This window comes from Euprymna scolopes, chromosome 19 (assembly GCF_053919585.1).
Source record: "Euprymna scolopes isolate OS-2025 chromosome 19, ASM5391958v1, whole genome shotgun sequence".
NCBI classification, from domain to species: Eukaryota; Metazoa; Mollusca; class Cephalopoda; order Sepiida; family Sepiolidae; genus Euprymna; species Euprymna scolopes.
Window position 1 is genome coordinate 137,102,527 of NC_136500.1, and position 23,690 is coordinate 137,126,216.

The window sequence follows — 23,690 nt, forward strand, 5'->3', positions numbered from 1 at the left end:
TTTGACTTTATTTAGTTCTGGAGTAACAAGGATGACCAACGACCCCCAAAATTCCCCCCTTTTGAGTTGGCCATGTGCCTAAGTTTTTTGTTCAACGTTAATTTTTAATGTATTTTTTAACATGAATAAAAGATTTAATATCTCAAAGTGTAGTATCTGTTCCGGCAGATGCTGCAAAGCTAAGACTAGCAAAGACCAGCTATGACTAGCAAAGACCATATGTGGGGGTAACCCCACATATCAGAACTTGGTCAAGGTAGGGATCACCCTACGACAACAGTTACTATCCAGCTCCCATTTCCCACCTCTCGAGAGAGGATCCCCCTTTCCCTCCCCCCTCCCTCCATCTCCACATTAAAAAACGGCCTTGTGACTAATTTGCTCAGTGGGGAAGCAAATAAATAAACAGGCCGACAGGCCGCTTGCCCGCGCGCAATCCGGGGCCCGGGTGACAAGATCAAAGTGTAGTATCTGTTCCGGCAGATACTGCAAGCTATGACTAGCAAAGACCAAGTGTGGGGGTAACCCCACATGCCTGACCTTTAACCAGCTCCCATTTCCCACCCCTCGGGAGCTGGTCCCCTTTTCCCCTTCCCCCTCCTTTCACTCCTCACATTAAAAATCGGCCTTGTGCCTAATTTGCTCGGTGGGGGAGCAAATAAATAGTATCTGTTCCGGACGATGCTGCAAGCTGGGACTAGCTATGACTAGCTATGACTAGCAAAGACCAGATGTTGGGGCAACCCCACATGCCTGACCATTAACCAGGTCCCATTTCCCACCTCTCGGGAGCTGGTATCCTTTTTCCCTTCTCACTCCCTTCACTCCTCACATTAAAAATCGGCCTTGTGCCTAATTTGCTCGGTGGGGGAGCAAATAAATACCATCTGTTCCGGCAGATACTGAAAGCTATGACTAACAAAGACCAGGTGTTAGGGCAACCCCACATGCTTGACCTTTAACCAGCTCCCATTTCACTCCTCTCAGGAGCTGGTCCCCTTTTTCCCTTCCCCCTCCCTTGACTACTCACATTAAAAATCGGCCTTGTGCCTAATTTGCTCGGTGGGGGAGCAAATAAATACAACAGGCCGCTTGCCCGCGCATTAACCAGCTCCCATTTCCCACCTCTCCGGAGCTGGTCCCCTTTTTCCAGTCCCCCTCCCCTCACTCCTCACATTAAAAATCGGCCTTGTGCCTAATTTGCTCGGTGGGGGAGCAAATAAATACCATCTGTTCCGGCAGATACTGCAAGCTATGACTAGCAAAGACCAGATGTGGGGGCAACCCACATACCTGACCTTTAACCAGCTCCCATTTCCCACCTCTCGGGAGCTGGTCCCCTTTTTCCCTCCCCTCTCCTCACATTAAAACTTGGCCTTGTGCCTAATTTGCTTGGTGGGGGAGCAAATAAATACCATCTGTTCCGACACATGCTGCAGGCTATGACTGCCTAGGACTAGCTATGACTAGCAAAGACCAGATGTGGGGGCAACCCCACACGCTTGACCTTAAACCAGCTCCCGTTTCCCTCCTCTCAAGAGCTGGTCCCCTTTTTCCATTTCCCCTCTCTTCACTCCTCACATTAAAAATCGGCCTTGTGCCTTATTTGCTCGGTGGGGGAGCAAATAAATACAACAGGCCGATAGGCCGCTTGCCGCGCGCCCTCCGGAGCCCGGGTGACATGATCAAAGTGTAGTATTTGTCCCGGAAGATACTGCAAGCTATGACTAGCTAGGACTTGCTATGACTAGCAAAGACCAGATGTGGGGACACACCACATGCCTGACCATTAACCAGCTCCCATTTCCAACTTCTCGGTAGCTGGTCCCCTTTTTCCCTTCCCCCTTCCCTCACTCCTGACATTAAAAATCGGCCTTGTGCCATATTTGCTCGGTAGGGTAGCAAATAAATACCATCTGTTCCGGAAGGTACTGCAAGCTATTACTAGCTAAGACTAGCTATGACAAGCAAAGACCAGATGTGGGGGCAACCCCATATGCCTGACCTTTAAGCAGCTCCCATTTTCCCACCTCTCGGGAGCTGGTCCCCTTTTTCCCTTCCCCCTCACTTCACTCCTCACATAAAAAATTGGCCCTTTTGCCTAATTTGCTCGGTGGGGGAGCAAATAAATACCATCTGTTCCGGCAGATACTGCAAGCTATGACTAGCAAAGACCAGATGTGGGGGCAACCAACATACCTGACCTTTAACCAGCTCCCATTTCCCACCTCTCGGGAGCTGGTCCGCTTTTTCCCTTCCCCTCCTTTCACTCCTGTTATTTAAAATTGGCCTTGTGCCTAATTTGCTCGGTGGGGGAGCAAATAAATACCATCTGTTCCGGCAAATACTGCAAGCTATGACTAGCAAAGACGAGATGTGGGGGCAACCCCACATGCCTGACCATTAACCAGCTCCCATTTCCTACCTCTCGGGAGCTGGGCTCCTTTTTCCCTTCTCCCTCTCTTGACTCCTCACAATAAAAATTGGCCTTGTGCCTAATTTGCTCGGTGGGGGAGCAAATAAATACTACAGGCCGTCAGCTGCAAGCTATGACTAGCTATGACTAGCAAAGACCAGATGTGGGGGCAACCCCACATGCCTGACCATTAACCAGCTCCCATTTCCCACCTCTCGGGAGCTGGTCCCCTTTTTCCCTTCCCTCTCCCTTCACTCCTCACATTAAAAATCGGCCTTGTGCCTTATTTGCTCGGTGGGGGAGCAAATAAATACCATCTGTTCGACAGATACTGCAAGCTATGACTAGCTATGACTAGCAAAGACCAGATGTGGGGGCAACCCCACATGCCTGACCATTAACCAGCTCCCATTTCCAACCTCTCGGGAGCTGGTCCCCTTTTTCCCTTCCCCCTCCCTTCACTCCTCACATTAAAAATCGGCCTTGTGCCTAATTTGCTCGGTGGGGGAGCAAATAAATACAACAGGTCGACAGGCCGCTTGCACGCGCGCCCTCCGGGGCCCGGGTTACATGATCAAAGTGTAGTACCTGTTCCGGAAGGTACTGCAAGCTATGACTAGCTATGACTAGCAAAGACCAGATGTGGGGGCAAACCCACATGCCTGACCATTAACCAGCTCCCATTTCCCACCTCTCGGTAGCTGGTCTCTTTTTTCCCTTCCCCCTTCCCTCACTCCTCACATTAAAAATCGGCCTTGTGCCTAATTTGCTCGGTGGGGGAGCAAATAAATACCATCTGTTCCGGGAGATACTGCAAGCTATTACTAGCTAAGACTAGCTATGACTAGCAAAGACCAGATGTGGGGGCAACCCCACATGCCTGATCATTAACCAGCTCAAATGTCCCACCTCTCAGGAGCTGGTCTCCTTTTTCCCTTCCCCCTCACTTCACTCCTTACATTAAAAATTGGCCTTGTGCCTAATTTGCTCGGTGGGGGAGCAAATAAATACCATCTGTTCCGGCAGATACTGCAAGCTATGACTAGCAAAGACCAGATTTGGGGGAAACCCACATACCTGACCTTTAACCAGCTCCCATTTCCCACCTCTTGGGAGCTGGTCCCCTTTTTCCTTCCCCTCTCCCTTCACTCCTCACATTAAAAATCGGCCTTGTGCCTAATTTGCTCGGTGGGTGGCAAATAAATACCATCTGTTCTGACAGATGCTGCAGGCTATGACTGGCTAGGACTAGCTATGACTAGCAAAGACCAGATGTTGGGGCAACCCCACATGCTTGACCTTTAACCAGCTCCCATTTCCCTCCTCTCGGGAGCTGGTCCCCTTTTTCCATTTCTACTCCCTTCACTCCTCACATTAAAAATCGGCCTTGTGCCTAATTTGCTCGGTGGGGGAGCAAATAAATACCATCTGTTCCGGCAGATACTGCAAGCTATGACTAGCTAAGACTAGCTATAACTAGCAAAGACCAGATGTGGGGGCAACCCCACATGCCTTACCTATTACCAGCTCCCATTTCCCACCTCTCGGGAGCTGTTCCCTTTTTCCCTTCCCCTCCTTTCACTCCTCGCATTAAAAATTGGCCTTGTGCCTAATTTGCTCGGTGGGGGAGCAAATAAATACCATCTGTTCCGGCAAATACTGCAAGCTATGACTAGCAAAGACCAGATGTGTGGGCAACCCACATACCTGATCTTTAACTAGCCTCCATTTCCCACCTCTCGGGAGCTGGTCCCCTTTTTCCCTCTCCTCTCCCTTTACTCCTCACATTAAAAATTGGCCTTGTGCTTAATTTGCTCGGTGGGGGAGCAAATAAATACCATCTGTTCCGACAGATTCTGCAGGCTATGACTGGCTAGGACTAGCTATGACTACCAAAGACCAGATGTGGGGGCAACCCCACATGCTTGACCTTTAACCAGCTTCCATTTCCCTCCTCTCGGGAGCTGGTCCCCTTTTTCCCTTTCCCCCTTCCTTCACTCCTCACATTAAAAATTGGGCTTGTGCCTAATTTGCTCGGTGGGGGAGCAAATAAATACAACAGGCCGTCAGGCCGCTTGCCCGCGCGCCCTCCGGGGCCAGGGTGAAATGATCAAAGTGTAGTATCTGTTCCGGCAGATGCTGCAAAGCTACGACTAGCAAAGACCAGCTATGACTAGCAAAGACCAGATGTGGGGGTACCCCACATATCTGACCTTGGTTACTGAAGGTGCAACCCTTCATACCAACAGTTTCTAATCCAGCTCCCACTTCCCACCTCTCGGGAGCTTGATCCCCCCTTTCCCTCCCCCTTCCCTCCATCTCCACATTAAAAAACGGCCTTGTGCCTAATTTGCTCGGTGGGGGAGCAAATAAATACAACAGGCCGTCAGGCCGCTTGCCCGCGCGCCCTCCGGGGCCCGGGTTACATGATCAAGGTGTAGTATCTGTTCCGGCAGAAGCTGCAAGCTATGACTAGCTAGGACTAGCTATGACTAGCAAAGACCAGATGTGGGGGCAACCCCACATGCTTGACCTTTAACCAGCTCCCATTTCCCTCCTCTCGGGAGCTGGTCCCCTTTTTCCATTCCCCCTCCCTTGACTCCTCACAATAAAAATCGGCCTTGTGCCTAATTTGCTCGGTGGGGGAGCAAATAAATTCCTACTGCAAGCTATGACTAGCTATGACTAGCTATGACTAGCAAAGATTAGATGTGGGGGAAACACCACATGCCTGACCTTTAACCAGCTCCCATTTCCCACCTCTTGGGGGCTGGTCCCCTTTTCCCCTTCCCCCTCCCTTCACTCCTAACATTAAAAATCTGCCTTGTGCCTTATTTGCTCGGTGGGGGAGCAAATAAATACCATCTGTTCCGGCAGATACTGCAAGCTATGACTAGCTAGGACTAGCTATGACCAGCAAAGACCAGATTTGGGGGCAACCCTACATGCTTTACCTTTAACCAGCTTCCATTTCCCTCCTCTCGTGAGCTGGTCCCCTTTTTCCCTTCCCCTCCCTTCACTCCTCACATTAAAAAACGGCCTTGAGCCTAATTTGCTCGGTGGGGGAGCAAATAAATCCAACAGGCCGACAGCCAGTTTGTTCAATGTCGATTTCGTCATATCAGACTGTAGCTTTTATTTCGCTCCTCTTAATAAACAGGGAGCGGGGTTTTAAAAACAAACAAACCAATTTATTCAAAACTGTCCCGCACAAAATCGTAACTGCTGAATACATATCGCCGTCAAGTCAATCAAAAACGCGCATCTGTCTTTTTTAACACTTTACTATTTTCCAACTGCGCGTCGTCAACGCTTCGGGGTTTTTTTTCACGTACCCCGAAAGACACCCGGGCAACGCCGGGTACCCCTCGCTAGTCTAATATAAAACTAGACTACCTATGACCCGTTGGGTCAGTATATATTTACTATGGAATTCATGTATGAGCGTGACACTTTTGAAGTAAAGAAAATAGTTTTTTGTAACGTAACAGAAACATTTCTATGAAAGTATATTAAACTGAAAAAAGAATATAGATAGATTTATATGAGTCGGTCTGTTTATAATTGTTTATTCTTGAAAAAAGAACTTACAACCATTGAATTATAAGTGGTTTGCCATACTTATAGGTACATGTGCACTGAACAGATACCATAATACTTAAAGTTAAATTCAAATTTTGAAATTTAAACGTGAAAAAAATAAATAAAAAAATTGGGTCGCTGAAAATGTACACAGTAAAACAATACATTGTAAAATAGATTTATTTCTAAGAAAATTGTGTTAAAATAACTTAAACGTAATACGGAAATGAACGATGTAAAAAAATGCAGTAGTAGAGTAGCAGTAGGGGAAACACATGTCAATCAGCAGTAGTAATAGTAGAATAAGGAAGAGGAGGCGTAATAGTAGTAAGAGGAGGAAGAGAAGGCGTAGTAATAGTTGTAAAGAGGAGAAGTAATAGTAGTAGCAAGAAGAGGAGGCATAGTAGTAGTAGTAGGACTATAGTGCGCATGCAAACAAGCAAACAACTAAGAACGACAGAGTTTTAGTATTATATAGATCGGCGATTTAATTGCATCTTAATTATCTAATAATGTTTAGCTATTTATACTTTATAAACATCGGGAGTGGCCATCTTGAAAAGACCCGTATATAATACGTTTGTGTACGTCTGTCAAAAATAGTGTGAATAGATAAGGTTTATTGTTAATTTGAACGTAAACCAAAGAAAAACTTAGAGATTATATTATTTTACGAAGAGAGATGGTCTGCGTTTATCTGTTGGGATAATGGGATTGTGGGGAGAAAACTACATATGTATTTTTTTTTTCAGGTTAAACTATTAAACAGATTAAACTTCATTGAAATGCCGCGCATGTTTATTGATAACCATTGGATAACACATTAGAATTTCATCTGTGCTAGCTGAATTGATATTTGTATTATTCGGACTACTATTCTTTTTTTTATTACATTTTCATCCCATACAAGGCACATTGCCACTTTGGTGTAGGGGGCTACTAACAGGAGCAACAACTACTGGGGTACTATGTAGGGATTTGGGCAGCAAGATGTTGGTTCACGTTACACTTGAACTTCTGCACGTCAGTCCAGTTGGGGAAGCATCTTGAATGTAATTTTCTAACGTTTCGGTCGATGTAACCTCCGAGCTTCTTCTTGTATATTAAAATTCAATCTTGTTAAATTTTTCAACTACTGCGTCACGGTGGAAAAATCAATTGTAAAAGTGATATTTTTCTGAAGGTTGAAGGTTCAATCCTCAGTGTGAGTAACTGAAAAATACAATTGCGAAATACTTAGGACATCTATCCAGCCATGGCTGACAGAAATTGAGCATACTACCACCGTGAAGTAAATAAAGGATTCCGTTCGAAAGTCTTTACAGATTCCTGAGTTCAACAAGATACGCCAGAAGAAGGTCGGGGTAACATCGACTGGAACGTTGTGAGAATAACACTCAAGATGAAAACAGTAGTCCAAAATTCAAATAATACGAATAACCAATACTCATCTAAAAAAATTCAGAAGCGTCAATTGATATTGTAAGACTTGTAATTATTAATGATTACAAGCTCATGAAATTGTCAATGTTCCAAGGAGTATATAATAGATAGAATAGTTTTTTTTTTTTACACAGTGATCACCACTTATCAAGGCCCGGAAGCCACTCAAGGATAAGGGTTATTCGTCGTTTCTACTTTTCTTTCTTTTCCCGTGTTAAAATGAGAACAATAATAATTTCGAAGATGGACTACTTTTTTCAACAACTAATCGCAGCTTCTTATAATCGATTTTGTGGCATAATAGCGAGTAATCAAGGACTGAGGATCGTGCGATAATAACATAAGATTATTCTCGATGAAGTGGCGGTCATTTGGAAAGAGGCACTCCCGAGTATTTCTGTAATCGACTAATAGAAATTTTATTTATTTACACCCTTCTCTATTCAACTATTTTTTCGCCCCCTCTCTCTCTCTCTCACTCTCTCTCTCTCTCTCTCTCTTTCTCTCTCTCTCTAATTCCTCTTTCCCCCGTATGCGCCTTCATATTTTTATTTGTCTATTCATTTCTCTATTTTAAATATTTAAATATTTAAAATAATATATTAATAATTACAAATAATACGTCCAAAAAAAGGGGGTGCTAAAATGTAGACAAAGGGCAGACAACTTCCCTCTTAAAAATCGCACAGGGAGCGAAAAGGAAAGCATACCACAAAATTGCTAATAAAAAATAAATAAATTAGCAATCTTATATATACATGTGTGTATTGATGTGTCCCACCTTGAGTTTTCTGCACCTACCCGACGCAAGCATTTTGGATTCAACTCAACTTCGTGATAACCGCGTTATTGACACATAACAATAAAGTCAAGAACCTTACCAACAATACGAAAACGATTTTTAATGTCGTTATTTCTCCCATCTTTTAATCTTTCCTTTTTTCTTCTATTGATTATATGCCTTCTTTTTCACTTCCTTTATTCTTGAACACTTCTTCGTGTTCGACTTTAATCTACAAAAAATATTTTATCTCACCACTTCTCGTCATTTGCTTTTTATTTACGTTATTTGTGATTCCTTCAATTTAAACATTTATGTACAGATTCAAAGTATTTAAAAATAGATTGTGATGTTATACATTCTCTCTTTCCCATATACGCATCTCTCCTTTCTATCTACTCTTTCTTTATTTCATTTAATCACCCTTTAATCTTATTCTTTTATCTCCATTTATACACTTTCACGTTTTTCATTATTTTTCTTTTATTTGTATTACCATATAATGAATAAGTGTACAGCTTAAAAATATCAGAATACATTGCGATTGCATAGAAAACAATTTTTTTTCTCTTATTTATCTCGTTTTCTGTAACCAATTCCACATTTTATTGCTTTCATTTTTCTATAGAAATAACTTCAGACAAGACATGAATCCACTTGGTGTAAGGAGATACAAATACTACTTCAAGTTAAAAGATCTAGTAAATATTTTATTGATAGAATAGACATTTCCGTCCGTTAAAAACGGTAAAAATAATTATAGAATAAGCGATTTATACTTCTAGATTAAATGTGGTATTTTGGTGAATAATTCGTATGAATCCGTATTGATTTCTAATCGTGCATCATACGAATAGCATGATACTTAATTCACTGACTCATAATAACCAAGGTACGTACAAAATCTCAGTCAGACTCAGTAGTTTGGGGGAAAATTTGAAACGGACATGCATACAGACTAAAAAAATTATAATAAAGATGATGACCCAGAAAATTAGTAATTTTCCCGTTTATCGGAAGGGTTCGGACATGGGAATATGAGGACTTTCTACCCTTGATAATTATTTACATCTCTTTCGCATAAAGTATGCTCGGCGATATGTATAAAAAGTTAACAAACAAGATTCTCAGAATTTTAGTAGAATATAAGATGCTGCGAAAAATTTTGTAACTTGCTTCATCGAATCAGCTGGCCAGGTGGGCTATTGTTTGATCTTGGCGGAAGTGTTCATTCTTCAATGCTTTCGCCTTGACTTTTCTCGTGTTTTATTCGTAAAAATCAATAGAATTCCCTGTGTGTTGTCGATGCCTTTTTTCCATGCTACGAAAGATAATAGTAAAAAAACAAAAAAAAAACAAAAAAAAACAGTTCAATTGAATGTTAAAATAAGAATTGAAACGAAATCAATGGAGACATTAACCTTCGCTCTATTTTCTTTTATTCGACGAACAGAAAAACGTTTTCTTTAAAAAGATTTTTTTCCTCTAAAATGTTGCTTTGACGGAGAGATCGCATCTTCGGTTTTTTGTCAGTCTATCAAAGTACAACCACGAAACAGTTTTGTCAGTCAGTTTTTTAAGCTCTTTTTTTTTTTAGAACAGAGTCACATTTAGAACTATTTTTCTTTTTTATTTCAATATAGTTTTAAGGAATAATTGACTATTAATTTACAGAATTTATTATTTGACAAAAGGGGGATGTACCTGTAAATTCACCCTTGTCCGTTCGTCCATACGATTGTTCGTCCGCTCGTCTGTCCGCACTTTTCTCAATAACTACGCCTTGGAATTTTTGAAATTTTGCTAAACATTAAACATGATACGAGTAAAATGTTAGAGAAGGGATTTCTGGGAAAACTCTGCCCTCCCCCACTAGGGGTGCGTTTTGGGTTAAAATGGCTAAAAGTTACACATTTGTGCTTATAAAAAAATGATGCCTTGGATTTTATAAAACTTTCTGAAAACTTGTAACTAACTGGTTTCTATAAAATTTTGTTTGTCTATACTTCGCAATAACTCTTGGGTGTGCCCCCGGAGTTCTTTTAGGATAAAAAAAGCACTCCATTTTTTAGTCTATTTTACCATATTTGTCAAAAATTTTCTGTGTGTCTATTTAGCAGTTTTTCATGGTGATAAACTGAAATTTAAATATGTTAAAGCCTTGGGGACTTTGGGGGCTAAATGGGGTGGCAAATGATGGACATAGTCATTTCTTTTTTTTTTGCATGTTGCAGAACTGAAATTTACATCTGTTAAGGCCTAAAACTACACAGTTTGTTCACTTTCACTAGGATTTGTCTCCCCTGAGGACTTTGGTGGCTAAATGGCGGGGGTGGCAAATGTTGAACTTAGTCATTTTTCATGCCTCGTTCATTGTGCACTCACGGGGGGGGGCACGTATACTTCATTTGTTCAGATTATGAAATCACTTTCTTATCGGTTGTTTTAAGGGTACAAACTATTTTCAACTGATAAGCTTCGCTCTTTTCTGATTTCTTACATATTATGAATCAAGTATGTGCAATTCCGTCCCGATAAACGATGCCTGATAGAAAACTATTAAAGCTGTTCATTAAGCGAACGCGTGTCACTATTTTAGCCATAGATGAACTACGAGATTCGTTTCATAAGGTAATGGATGCGTCCATATTATGTATTGTATCCATTTTGCCAATTATAGAAAATATTAAATACAAATAATTAAAACGAATAGAAACCGTGGCCATTTATCAAATGTACGTTCACGCGTGGTATATTTCTAAAACTATAGCCATTCAGCACGCACCCAAATTCAAAAATAATGTCTTCAGATAGAACATAAACTACACATTAATCAATGCCGAATGTCAACAAGTGAAACTTTAGGTTTAGTTTAACGTTCAATAAAACGACGAGACAATAAAATCTTTAAGCATCATTGAATCTCAACGATTATAGGATTCTAACTTAAAAAAAAAAATGAGGTGGACAGTGATAACGTATCTACCGTAGCAGTAATCCATTACGGGTGTTTTCTCATTTCTAGACCATTAATTCCTTTACATTTTGTTTTGCTATATTGGATTTCTACAGCGGCATCTTTCATTTACAATATATTGTTGATGGCCATTCTGTGGACGTTCAGCGTGAATGAAGAGCCCGCTATATTATTATGGCTCTTTTTTTTTTAACTGTAAATGTATTGAAGTAATCTGGTTAACGTAGTGTTAAAATATATATCCTTATTACGGTTTATCTTTAATATTCTTATAGAAGATTGTGACATATTTCCATAGTATAGACGCCCGGCGCCAACGGAAACCCCATAATATCATCATAACGTCTTTGAATAGAACTGATACTATACTTGGACCCTAGCCAGAAGACCATGAGGGTATATTTTAGTTTCACGTACGGCTCAAAAGTGGCATCATTTTTTTTTTTTTTTTTTACATGCGTTTTCGGTAATCGGGAGATCCTATTTATTAAAAAGGATGATAGATTTTGAAAACATATTACGAACATTAAATAAGCGTATCTATATACTAATTTAATTTTCGTAGACCTTCGTATCACGTTTTATCTACCATTTAAATAAATGGAATATCCAGAGCCGGAAACAGTGACACACGTACGTACGTACGTACGTACGTACGTTAAAGCTACTATGGTATTTAAAATTATATTTCTTGCAGTTGTGTTATTGTATCGTAATTTAGAATTGTTACTTACATGATTTTGATTCGTGATATTTTTCCTGAAATTAAAAGAGCTCCCTTTACAAAAATGCCGACAAGACATGGCCAATGAGTGTGTACCTGACAATCATTGCACTAAAGTCTTTCTTCTGAGTCCCACATTTTCCTTTTCGGGTATCAGACAAAAAACACATAATGTCATGTGTTTAGCGACGATAGGCTAAGTCGTATTTTAGCTGCGATCAGGTAACAGGGATAGTGGTAAGTTCTTATAAATAATATATATTATTTAGTTATTTACTTAGCTTGTTTTCTTTTTCTTCTTTAAACAGCTTCAGCAAATTCCGGGACATTAAAAATATCCCGGAATTTGCCGAACCAGTTTCCAAACCGAAAGAAGTTCAGTAAAAAAAATAAAATTACAAGTCAATAACAAAAATCCCTCGGAATTTGCCGAAGCAGTTTACAAAACGAAATCAAAATAAGTTCAGTAACGAATCAAAAATACAATTAAATGACTAAGAATCTCCCGGAATTTGCCGAAGCAGTTTACGAAAGAAAATCCAAATAAGTTCAGTAACGAATCAAAAATACAATTAAATGACTAAAAATGTTTTGGAATTTGCTGAAGCAGTTTACAAAACGAAAAAAAAAGTTCTGTAACGAATTAAAAAAGACAAGTAAATAACTAAAAATATCCCGGAATTTGCCGAAGCAGTTTTCAAAACGAAAACAAAATATGTTTAGTAGCGAATTAAAAATACAATTAAGTGACTAAAATGTTTTTCATCGAACGAAAATAATGAAATTGTGAGAGGAAAATCGTGTTTACATAATTGGCGCTTTAAAATAACGTTCCGAACGTGAAAACATACCCGTATTTAATAAATCTAGCAAAAATCAACTTTTTTGTGAAATTTTCTATATTATCTAGTTTAAAATGAAATTTCATATAAATGAAGTTTCCGTAAAATGTATGAGAGGAAATATTTTTTTGGTGCGTGTAGCCCCCCCCCATTATTTATTTTTTCGAAATTCAAACAAAATATATTTAAATCTATCGAAATTTCTATTTATTATGAAACATAAGTGTTCAAATAAGTTTAAAATATTTATTGTTTAAAAGTTTAAATACACTTATTGAACAAAAATTTACTTGAAGTTGTAACTAAAAAAATACTATAAATTTAATATCTTTTTAATAGACTTTTTCTAATTAATATATGCTATAATCCGTTGAATTTTCAAGAAAAAGAAACTTCGTAAACATTGATTAATTTTAAAAAGATTAAAACTATTAAAAGTTCATTATTTCAAAATGTTCAGTTACAACATAGATTTTTTAATTAATTGTGTTTATATTTTTTTTTAAATATTAAAATTTTACATAAACATTGCTCTTGTCAGCTATTAAAACCGATTTGAAAATATTATTGCGCAAATATTAAGCATTTTGTAGGCTCCCACTCATATTTTGTTCGTATCTTTTTACTGAATAAAATATGGAAGCTCGTAGGTAACTAAAAGAACATTCAGTAAAACCGTATTTCATATTTAATATACAAATGTTTATAATATTATTAATCGTTAAACTGTGTAAATCTGTAAACGTAACAAAAGTATAACACAGCTTAATTATTAATTGCAGTTTGAAGAAGATAAACCAAGGTTTAAACAATCATTAAGTCGCTTCTGCTTTACTATAGTTCCTATAGTTACCACAAGTCTGACGTCACGGGAACATGCACTCTGTTTTTCACATTGTTTTAAGGATACATAAAGTTTATTTACGAATAAAAAAGAAAAGTAAATAACTAAAAATGTTCCGCACTTACCGTTTACAACACGAAAAAAACCCAGAAAAAAGTTCAGTAACAAATTTAAAATACGATTAAATGACTGAAAATGTTCCGGAATTTGCAAAAGCATTTTATAAAACGAAAACAAAATAAGTTCAGTAACGAATCAAAAATACAATTAAATGACTAAAAATGTTCCGGAATTTTCCGAAGCAGTTTACAAAACGAAAAAAAAATAAGTTCAGTAACGAATCAAAAATACAATTAAATGACTTAAAATGTTCCGGAATTTTCCGAAGCAGTTTACAAAACGAAAAAAAAATAAGTTCAGTAACGAATCAAAAATACAATTAAATGACTAAAAATGTTCCGGAATTTTCCGAAGCAGTTTACAAAACGAAAAAAAAATAAGTTCAGTAACGAATCAAAAATACAATTAAATGACTTAAAATGTTCCGGAATTTTCCGAAGCAGTTTACAAAACGAAAAAAAAATAAGTTCAGTAACGAATCAAAAATACAATTAAATGACTTAAAATGTTCCGGAATTTTCCGAAGCAGTTTACAAAACGAAAACAAAATAAGTTCAGTAACGAATCAAAAATACAATTAAATGACTAAAAATGTTCCGGAATTTTCCGAAGCAGTTTACAAAACGAAAAAAAAATAAGTTCAGTAACGAATCAAAAATACAATTAAATGACTAAAAATGTTCCGGAATTTTCCGAAGCAGTTTACAAAACGAAAAAAAAATAAGTTCAGTAACGAATCAAAAATACAATTAAATGACTAAAAATGTTCCGGAATTTTCCGAAGCAGTTTACAAAACGAAAACAAAATAAGTTCAGTAACGAATTAAAAATACAATTAAATGACTTAAAATGTTCCGGAATTTTCCGAAGCAGTTTACAAAACGAAAAAAAAATAAGTTCAGTAACGAATCAAAAATACAATTAAATGACTAAAAATGTTCCGGAATTTTCCGAAGCAGTTTACAAAACGAAAAAAAAATAAGTTCAGTAACGAATCAAAAATACAATTAAATGACTAAAAATGTTCCGGAATTTTCCGAAGCAGTTTACAAAACGAAAACAAAATAAGTTCAGTAACGAATCAAAAATACAATTAAATGACTAAAAATGTTCCGGAATTTTCCGAAGCAGTTTACAAAACGAAAAAAAAATAAGTTCAGTAACGAATCAAAAATACAATTAAATGACTTAAAATGTTCCGGAATTTTCCGAAGCAGTTTACAAAACGAAAAAAAAATAAGTTCAGTAACGAATCAAAAATACAATTAAATGACTTAAAATGTTCCGGAATTTTCCGAAGCAGTTTACAAAACGAAAACAAAATAAGTTCAGTAACGAATCAAAAATACAATTAAATGACTAAAAATGTTCCGGAATTTTCCGAAGCAGTTTACAAAACGAAAAAAAAATAAGTTCAGTAACGAATCAAAAATACAATTAAATGACTAAAAATGTTCCGGAATTTTCCGAAGCAGTTTACAAAACGAAAACAAAATAAGTTCAGTAACGAATCAAAAATACAATTAAATGACTTAAAATGTTCCGGAATTTTCCGAAGCAGTTTACAAAACGAAAACAAAATAAGTTCAGTAACGAATCAAAAATACAATTAAATGACTAAAAATGTTCCGGAATTTTCCGAAGCAGTTTACAAAACGAAAACAAAATAAGTTCAGTAACGAATCAAAAATACAATTAAATGACTAAAAATGTTCCGGAATTTTCCGAAGCAGTTTACAAAACGAAAACAAAATAAGTTCAGTAACGAATCAAAAATACAATTAAATGACTAAAAATGTTCCGGAATTTTCCGAAGCAGTTTACAAAACGAAAACAAAATAAGTTCAGTAACGAATTAAAAATACAATTAAATGACTTAAAATGTTCCGGAATTTTCCGAAGCAGTTTACAAAACGAAAAAAAAATAAGTTCAGTAACGAATCAAAAATACAATTAAATGACTTAAAATGTTCCGGAATTTTCTGAAGCAGTTTACAAAACGAAAAAAAAATAAGTTCAGTAACGAATCAAAAATACAATTAAATGACTTAAAATGTTCCGGAATTTTCCGAAGCAGTTTACAAAACGAAAACAAAATAAGTTCAGTAACGAATCAAAAATACAATTAAATGACTTAAAATGTTCCGGAATTTTCCGAAGCAGTTTACAAAACGAAAACAAAATAAGTTCAGTAACGAATCAAAAATACAATTAAATCACTAAAAATGTTCCGGAATTTTCCGAAGCAGTTTACAAAACGAAAACAAAATAAGTTCAGTAACGAATCAAAAATACAATTAAATGACTTAAAATGTTCCGGAATTTTCCGAAGCAGTTTACAAAACGAAAACAAAATAAGTTCAGTAACGAATCAAAAATACAATTAAATGACTTAAAATGTTCCGGAATTTTCCGAAGCAGTTTACAAAACGAAAAAAAAATAAGTTCAGTAACGAATCAAAAATACAATTAAATGACTTAAAATGTTCCGGAATTTTCCGAAGCAGTTTACAAAACGAAAACAAAATAAGTTCAGTAACGAATCAAAAATACAATTAAATGACTAAAAATGTTCCGGAATTTTCCGAAGCAGTTTACAAAACGAAAACAAAATAAGTTCAGTAACGAATCAAAAATACAATTAAATGACTAAAAATGTTCCGGAATTTTCCGAAGCAGTTTACAAAACGAAAACAAAATAAGTTCAGTAACGAATCAAAAATACAATTAAATGACTAAAAATGTTCCGGAATTTTCCGAAGCAGTTTACAAAACGAAAAAAAAATAAGTTCAGTAACGAATCAAAAATACAATTAAATGACTAAAAATGTTCCGGAATTTTCCGAAGCAGTTTACAAAACGAAAACAAAATAAGTTCAGTAACGAATCAAAAATACAATTAAATGACTTAAAATGTTCCGGAATTTTCCGAAGCAGTTTACAAAACGAAAACAAAATAAGTTCAGTAACGAATCAAAAATACAATTAAATGACTAAAAATGTTCCGGAATTTTCCGAAGCAGTTTACAAAACGAAAACAAAATAAGTTCAGTAACGAATCAAAAATACAATTAAATGACTAAAAATGTTCCGGAATTTTCCGAAGCAGTTTACAAAACGAAAACAAAATAAGTTCAGTAACGAATCAAAAATACAATTAAATGACTAAAAATGTTCCGGAATTTTCCGAAGCAGTTTACAAAACGAAAACAAAATAAGTTCAGTAACGAATTAAAAATACAATTAAATGACTTAAAATGTTCCGGAATTTTCCGAAGCAGTTTACAAAACGAAAAAAAAATAAGTTCAGTAACGAATCAAAAATACAATTAAATGACTTAAAATGTTCCGGAATTTTCCGAAGCAGTTTACAAAACGAAAAAATAATAAGTTCAGTAACGAATCAAAAATACAATTAAATGACTTAAAATGTTCCGGAATTTTCCGAAGCAGTTTACAAAACGAAAACAAAATAAGTTCAGTAACGAATCAAAAATACAATTAAATGACTTAAAATGTTCCGGAATTTTCCGAAGCAGTTTACAAAACGAAAACAAAATAAGTTCAGTAACGAATCAAAAATACAATTAAATCACTAAAAATGTTCCGGAATTTTCCGAAGCAGTTTACAAAACGAAAACAAAATAAGTTCAGTAACGAATCAAAAATACAATTAAATGACTTAAAATGTTCCGGAATTTTCCGAAGCAGTTTACAAAACGAAAACAAAATAAGTTCAGTAACGAATCAAAAATACAATTAAATGACTTAAAATGTTCCGGAATTTTCCGAAGCAGTTTACAAAACGAAAAAAAAATAAGTTCAGTAACGAATCAAAAATACAATTAAATGACTTAAAATGTTCCGGAATTTTCCGAAGCAGTTTACAAAACGAAAACAAAATAAGTTCAGTAACGAATCAAAAATACAATTAAATGACTAAAAATGTTCCGGAATTTTCCGAAGCAGTTTACAAAACGAAAACAAAATAAGTTCAGTAACGAATCAAAAAAACAATTAAATGACTAAAAATGTTCCGGAATTTTCCGAAGCAGTTTACAAAACGAAAACAAAATAAGTTCAGTAACGAATCAAAAATACAATTAAATGACTAAAAATGTTCCGGAATTTTCCGAAGCAGTTTACAAAACGAAAACAAAATAAGTTCAGTAACGAATCAAAAATACAATTAAATGACTTAAAATGTTCCGGAATTTTCCGAAGCAGTTTACAAAACGAAAAAAAAATAAGTTCAGTAACGAATCAAAAATACAATTAAATGACTTAAAATGTTCCGGAATTTTCCGAAGCAGTTTACAAAACGAAAAAAAAATAAGTTCAGTAACGAATCAAAAATACAATTAAATGACTTAAAATGTTCCGGAATTTTCCGAAGCAGTTTACAAAACGAAAACAAAATAAGTTCAGTAACGAATCAAAAATACAATTAAATGACTTAAAATGTTCCGGAATTTTCCGAAGCAGTTTACAAAACGAAAACAAAATAAGTTCAGTAACGAATCAAAAATACAATTAAATCACTAAAAATGTTCCGGAATTTTCCGAAGCAGTTTACAAAACGAAAACAAAATAAGTTCAGTAACGAATCAAAAATACAATTAAATGACTTAAAATGTTCCGGAATTTTCCGAAGCAGTTTACAAAACGAAAACAAAATAAGTTCAGTAACGAATCAAAAATACAATTAAATGACTTAAAATGTTCCGGAATTTTCCGAAGCAGTTTACAAAACGAAAACAAAATAAGTTCAGTAACGAATCAAAAATACAATTAAATGACTAAAAATGTTCCGGAATTTTCCGAAGCAGTTTACAAAACGAAAACAAAATAAGTTCAGTAACGAATCAAAAATACAATTAAATGACTAAAAATGTTCCGGAATTTTCCGAAGCAGTTTACAAAACGAAAACAAAATAAGTTCAGTAACGAATCAAAAATACAATTAAATGACTAAAAATGTTCCGGAATTTTCCGAAGCAGTTTACAAAACGAAAACAAAATAAGTTCAGTAACGAATTAAAAATACAATTAAATGACTAAAAATGTTCCGGAATTTTCCGAAGCAGTTTACAAAACGAAAACAAAATAAGTTCAGTAACGAATTAAAAATACAATTAAATGACTTAAAATGTTCCGGAATTTTCCGAAGCAGTTTACAAAACGAAAAAAAAATAAGTTCAGTAACGAATCAAAAATACAATTAAATGACTTGAAATGTTCCGGAATTTTCCGAAGCAGTTTACAAAACGAAAAAAAAATAAGTTCAGTAACGAATCAAAAATACAATTAAATGACTTAAAATGGTCCGGAATTTTCCGAAGCAGTTTACAAAACGAAAACAAAATAAGTTCAGTAACGAATCAAAAATACAATTAAATGACTTAAAATGTTCCGGAATTTTCCGAAGCAGTTTACAAAACGAAAACAAAATAAGTTCAGTAACGAATCAAAAATACAATTAAATCACTAAAAATGTTCCGGAATTTTCCGAAGCAGTTTACAAAACGAAAACAAAATAAGTTCAGTAACGAATCAAAAATACAATTAAATGACTTAAAATGTTCCGGAATTTTCCGAAGCAGTTTACAAAACGAAAACAAAATAAGTTCAGTAACGAATCAAAAATACAATTAAATGACTTAAAATGTTCCGGAATTTTCCGAAGCAGTTTACAAAACGAAAAAAAAATAAGTTCAGTAACGAATCAAAAATACAATTAAATGACTTAAAATGTTCCGGAATTTTCCGAAGCAGTTTACAAAACGAAAACAAAATAAGTTCAGTAACGAATCAAAAATACAATTAAATGACTAAAAATGTTCCGGAATTTTCCGAAGCAGTTTACAAAACGAAAACAAAATAAGTTCAGTAACGAATCAAAAATACAATTAAATGACTTAAAATGTTCCGGAATTTTCCGAAGCAGTTTACAAAACGAAAACAAAATAAGTTCAGTAACGAATCAAAAATACAATTAAATGACTAAAAATGTTCCGGAATTTGCCGAAGCAGTTTACAAAACGAAAAAAAAATAAGTTCAGTAACGAATCAAAAATACAATTAAATGACTAAAAATGTTCCGGAATTTTCCGAAGCAGTTTACAAAACGAAAACAAAATAAGTTCAGTAACGAATTAAAAATACAATTAAATGACTAAAAATGTTCCGGAATTTTCCGAAGCAGTTTACAAAACGAAAACAAAATAAGTTCAGTAACGAATCAAAAATACAATTAAATGACTTAAAATGTTCCGGAATTTTCCGAAGCAGTTTACAAAACGAAAAAAAAATAAGTTCAGTAACGAATCAAAAATACAATTAAATGACTAAAAATGTTCCGGAATTTGCCGAAGCAGTTTACAAAACGAAAACAAAATAAGTTCAGTAACGAATCAAAAATACAATTAAATGACTTAAAATGTTTCGGAATTTGTCGAAGCAGTTTACAAAACGAAAACAAAATAAGTTCAGTAACGAATCAAAAATACAATTAAATGACTAAAATTTTTCGGGAATTTTCCGAAGCAGTTTACAAAACGAAAAAATTAACATATTTTATCGACAAAAGTTGTTTATGCTAAGTTGTCTCCATTGAATAGTTTTCATTGAAAAGGAACTCCTGTTCTCCGATATTATTATCAAACCACCCAGCACAAAGATAATACCTATTGACATATTGTATCAACAAAATATTAATTACGTTACGTGGTCTTCCTTGAACATTTTTCAATGAAAAGTAAGCTCTTATTCTTCAATATTGTTAACAAAACCACACCACAAAAAAATAGCACATATTGAATATATTTTATCAACAAAATGTATTATGTTAGGTTGCTTCCCTTAAAAATCTTTCATCGTAATATAATTTCTTGTTCTCCAATATTGTTATCAAAACCACCCAGCACAAGGAATACGATATATTGACATATTTTATCAAAAATTTATTATTTATGCTAAATTGTCTTCCTTGATCATTTTGATTAAACAAAAAAACAAACAAACAAAAAACCAGAAAAGACAAGCTCTCATTCTTTAATATGTTATTAAGCGCACCTAGCACAAGGAATAACGCATAATGATATATTATATCAACAAAAAATTGTTTATGATAAGTTGTCTCCCTTGAATATTTTCATCGAAACCCAAACTCTTATTATCCGATATCATTATCAAAACCACCCAGCACAAGGAACAACACATATTGACGTATTTTATTAACAAGGAAGAACGTGAGCAAAAATAACTTTCTTTTATCACCGATAAGGTCTATGCTAAATGAATAATATTAACAGCGGGCAAAACTGTTGTTGAACTGAAGAACATTTTATTTTATTTGAGCCTCTCAAATTTATTTAAAAATAAACGATTGAACAATCAATCGTTTAAAATTAAACTTATATCGTCTGTCTGGTTCTTTCCTGCCACCATACGCTTATTATATATATATATATATATATATATATATATATATATATTGTACTTCATTCTCTATTTTAATTCTGTCATTTGTTTCTTTTTTTTCCTCCCTATCGTTCTTATTATTGGCAATTTATTTATTTATTTCCTTTTTTCTCTTGCTTGTAATTTTCTCCCAATTTCTTTGTTTCATTTCATTTACTTTTCCTCTTTTTTAATTTCCTTCACTTCTATTTCTCGTCCATTATTTTCGTCTCTCAAGCGTTTTTCCCAATTCAATGGATTCTTAGGTTTAAAAATAATTCCTACAATCCCTCATGGAATTATGAAACTCGATAATCGTTGAAAAGAAAACCGGTTCCAAACTTCAAGAATTCAATGAAGATTTCATTAATAACGAAAACGGGTGCGACCCTTGTTGTCTTTTAATGATGCGCTCTCGTATCTCTCAGAAAGACTCTGCCAGTCGGTAGATCTGTCACGTTCAAGATTGAATTATTATTTTCATGGCTAAACGTGCACTCTGAATGGACGTATCTGAACATCTTTTATTTTACATTTCACATTCGTTTTCATTTTTTTTTTACGCATTTACCTGCATTAATATTCGCTCTGAAAATAAAACTTAGAAAACATGTTCACTACAATATAAAATATTTTCTTAATTGGGAATAAGGAATAGAAGATTATACACCTGGGGGCTACTTCCTTCGATGTCATCGAAAGTCATAAGCAAATACATACACACGTACACATTTATATAAAAAAAGAAAAGAAACAAAATTTTACATATTAGTAAAGATTTAATCCTGAATATACTTTCCTGGATTATCTATGAATTCCTCCCCTCTTTACAAAGCTTATTAATTCCAGCACTATAAGATCTTTTGGCTTTTATTCGAAGAAACCACAAATGTCAGTTTCTATATCTTTCTGAGTGACAAAAACTGTCACTTCCAAATGAGATGATTAGCTACGAAACAAATGACAATCTAAAGGAGCAAGATACTGATAATAGGGTGGATGAGGAATTTTCTGCCAATCAGGTTCGATCTATTGTGCGTTGATACTTGCTGTGTTCTCTCGTGAATTGTCCGGATGAACCATCACCCGTTTTCGATTAACTCGAGCAGGTATTTTTTCTCAAAGCTTGGTTCAAACGCTCTAATTGTTGACAGTCGATTTGAGCATGAATTGTCGCATTAGGTAATAACAATTAAAAGTGGAATATTTCTAGAGGGTTCGTTTGCAGAGTTAACTTTCTTGAACTCATGAAGTATGAAATGCCTTAAATGATTCTTGGGCATTTTCATGTTAGTAATCAAGCAATGTCGGACAGAACTTATCGGATAACCTTATATAGATATATAAATATATACTTATATGCATATACATATATATATATATATATGTATATACATATATATACATGTATATACATATATATATACATGTATATACATACATATATATATATACATGTATATACATATATATATACATGTATATACATACATATATATATACATGTATATACATACATATATATACGCATGTATATACATATATATACATGTATATACATATATATACATGTACATATACATATATATACATGTATATACACATATATATACATGTATATACACACATATATATATATATCCATGTATACACATATATATATACATGTATATACATGTATAGCATATATACATGTATATACATATATATATATATGTATATACATATATACATGTATATATAAATACATCTACATATCTATCTATCTATCTATCTATATATCTATAAAAACAGAGATGTGTGTGCCACAGACGATTTCTGATTGGTTAATCCAATAATCACATCTCCTAAAAAAGTATAGTTCTTACGCTCTTAACTTTACCATAAAATATTTTGGTCTTATTTATTGTCCATCTTGGAAGGGTTTAATTTTTTTCTAACTTGCGATTTACAACTTAAAAAAATACGAAACTAACTTACAATCTAACAATCGAACCTCCGACATCACGGCCACCATTATGAAACTAAACTAAAAAAAAAAAAATACGCGCGTTCACTCGTTTTTTTGTGCATTTTTTTTTGGGGGGGGGCTAATTTGGCATAATAGTGTCCATTTAATAGTATTATCTTGAAAAAATAAAAAAATAAGGAAAATTACAAAAAAAAACAAACAAGAACAACAAAAGTGTGCCGTATTTTTAAAAGTTTTATTGCGTTGTTTTTATTTGCTTTTTTTTATTTCATCGGTGAAGAAAATGGCCAAACAGAAATTTTGAAGGCCAAACTGCTTTAAAAAAAGGCCAAATTCGCAAAATTTGGCCTAGCTATAAAAAAAAGAAGGGAAATCCCCCTACTTGAACTTTCTGTTTAATTTCGCTTGTAGCGTTGATTTTTTTCTTTTTTCGCTATAAAAAAATAACTACTTGATGAAATTACGTGATTTTTTTCTGTAGGGTTTGGGTACTTGTGCAGTTTTCCATTGACATTAAAAAATGGAAAT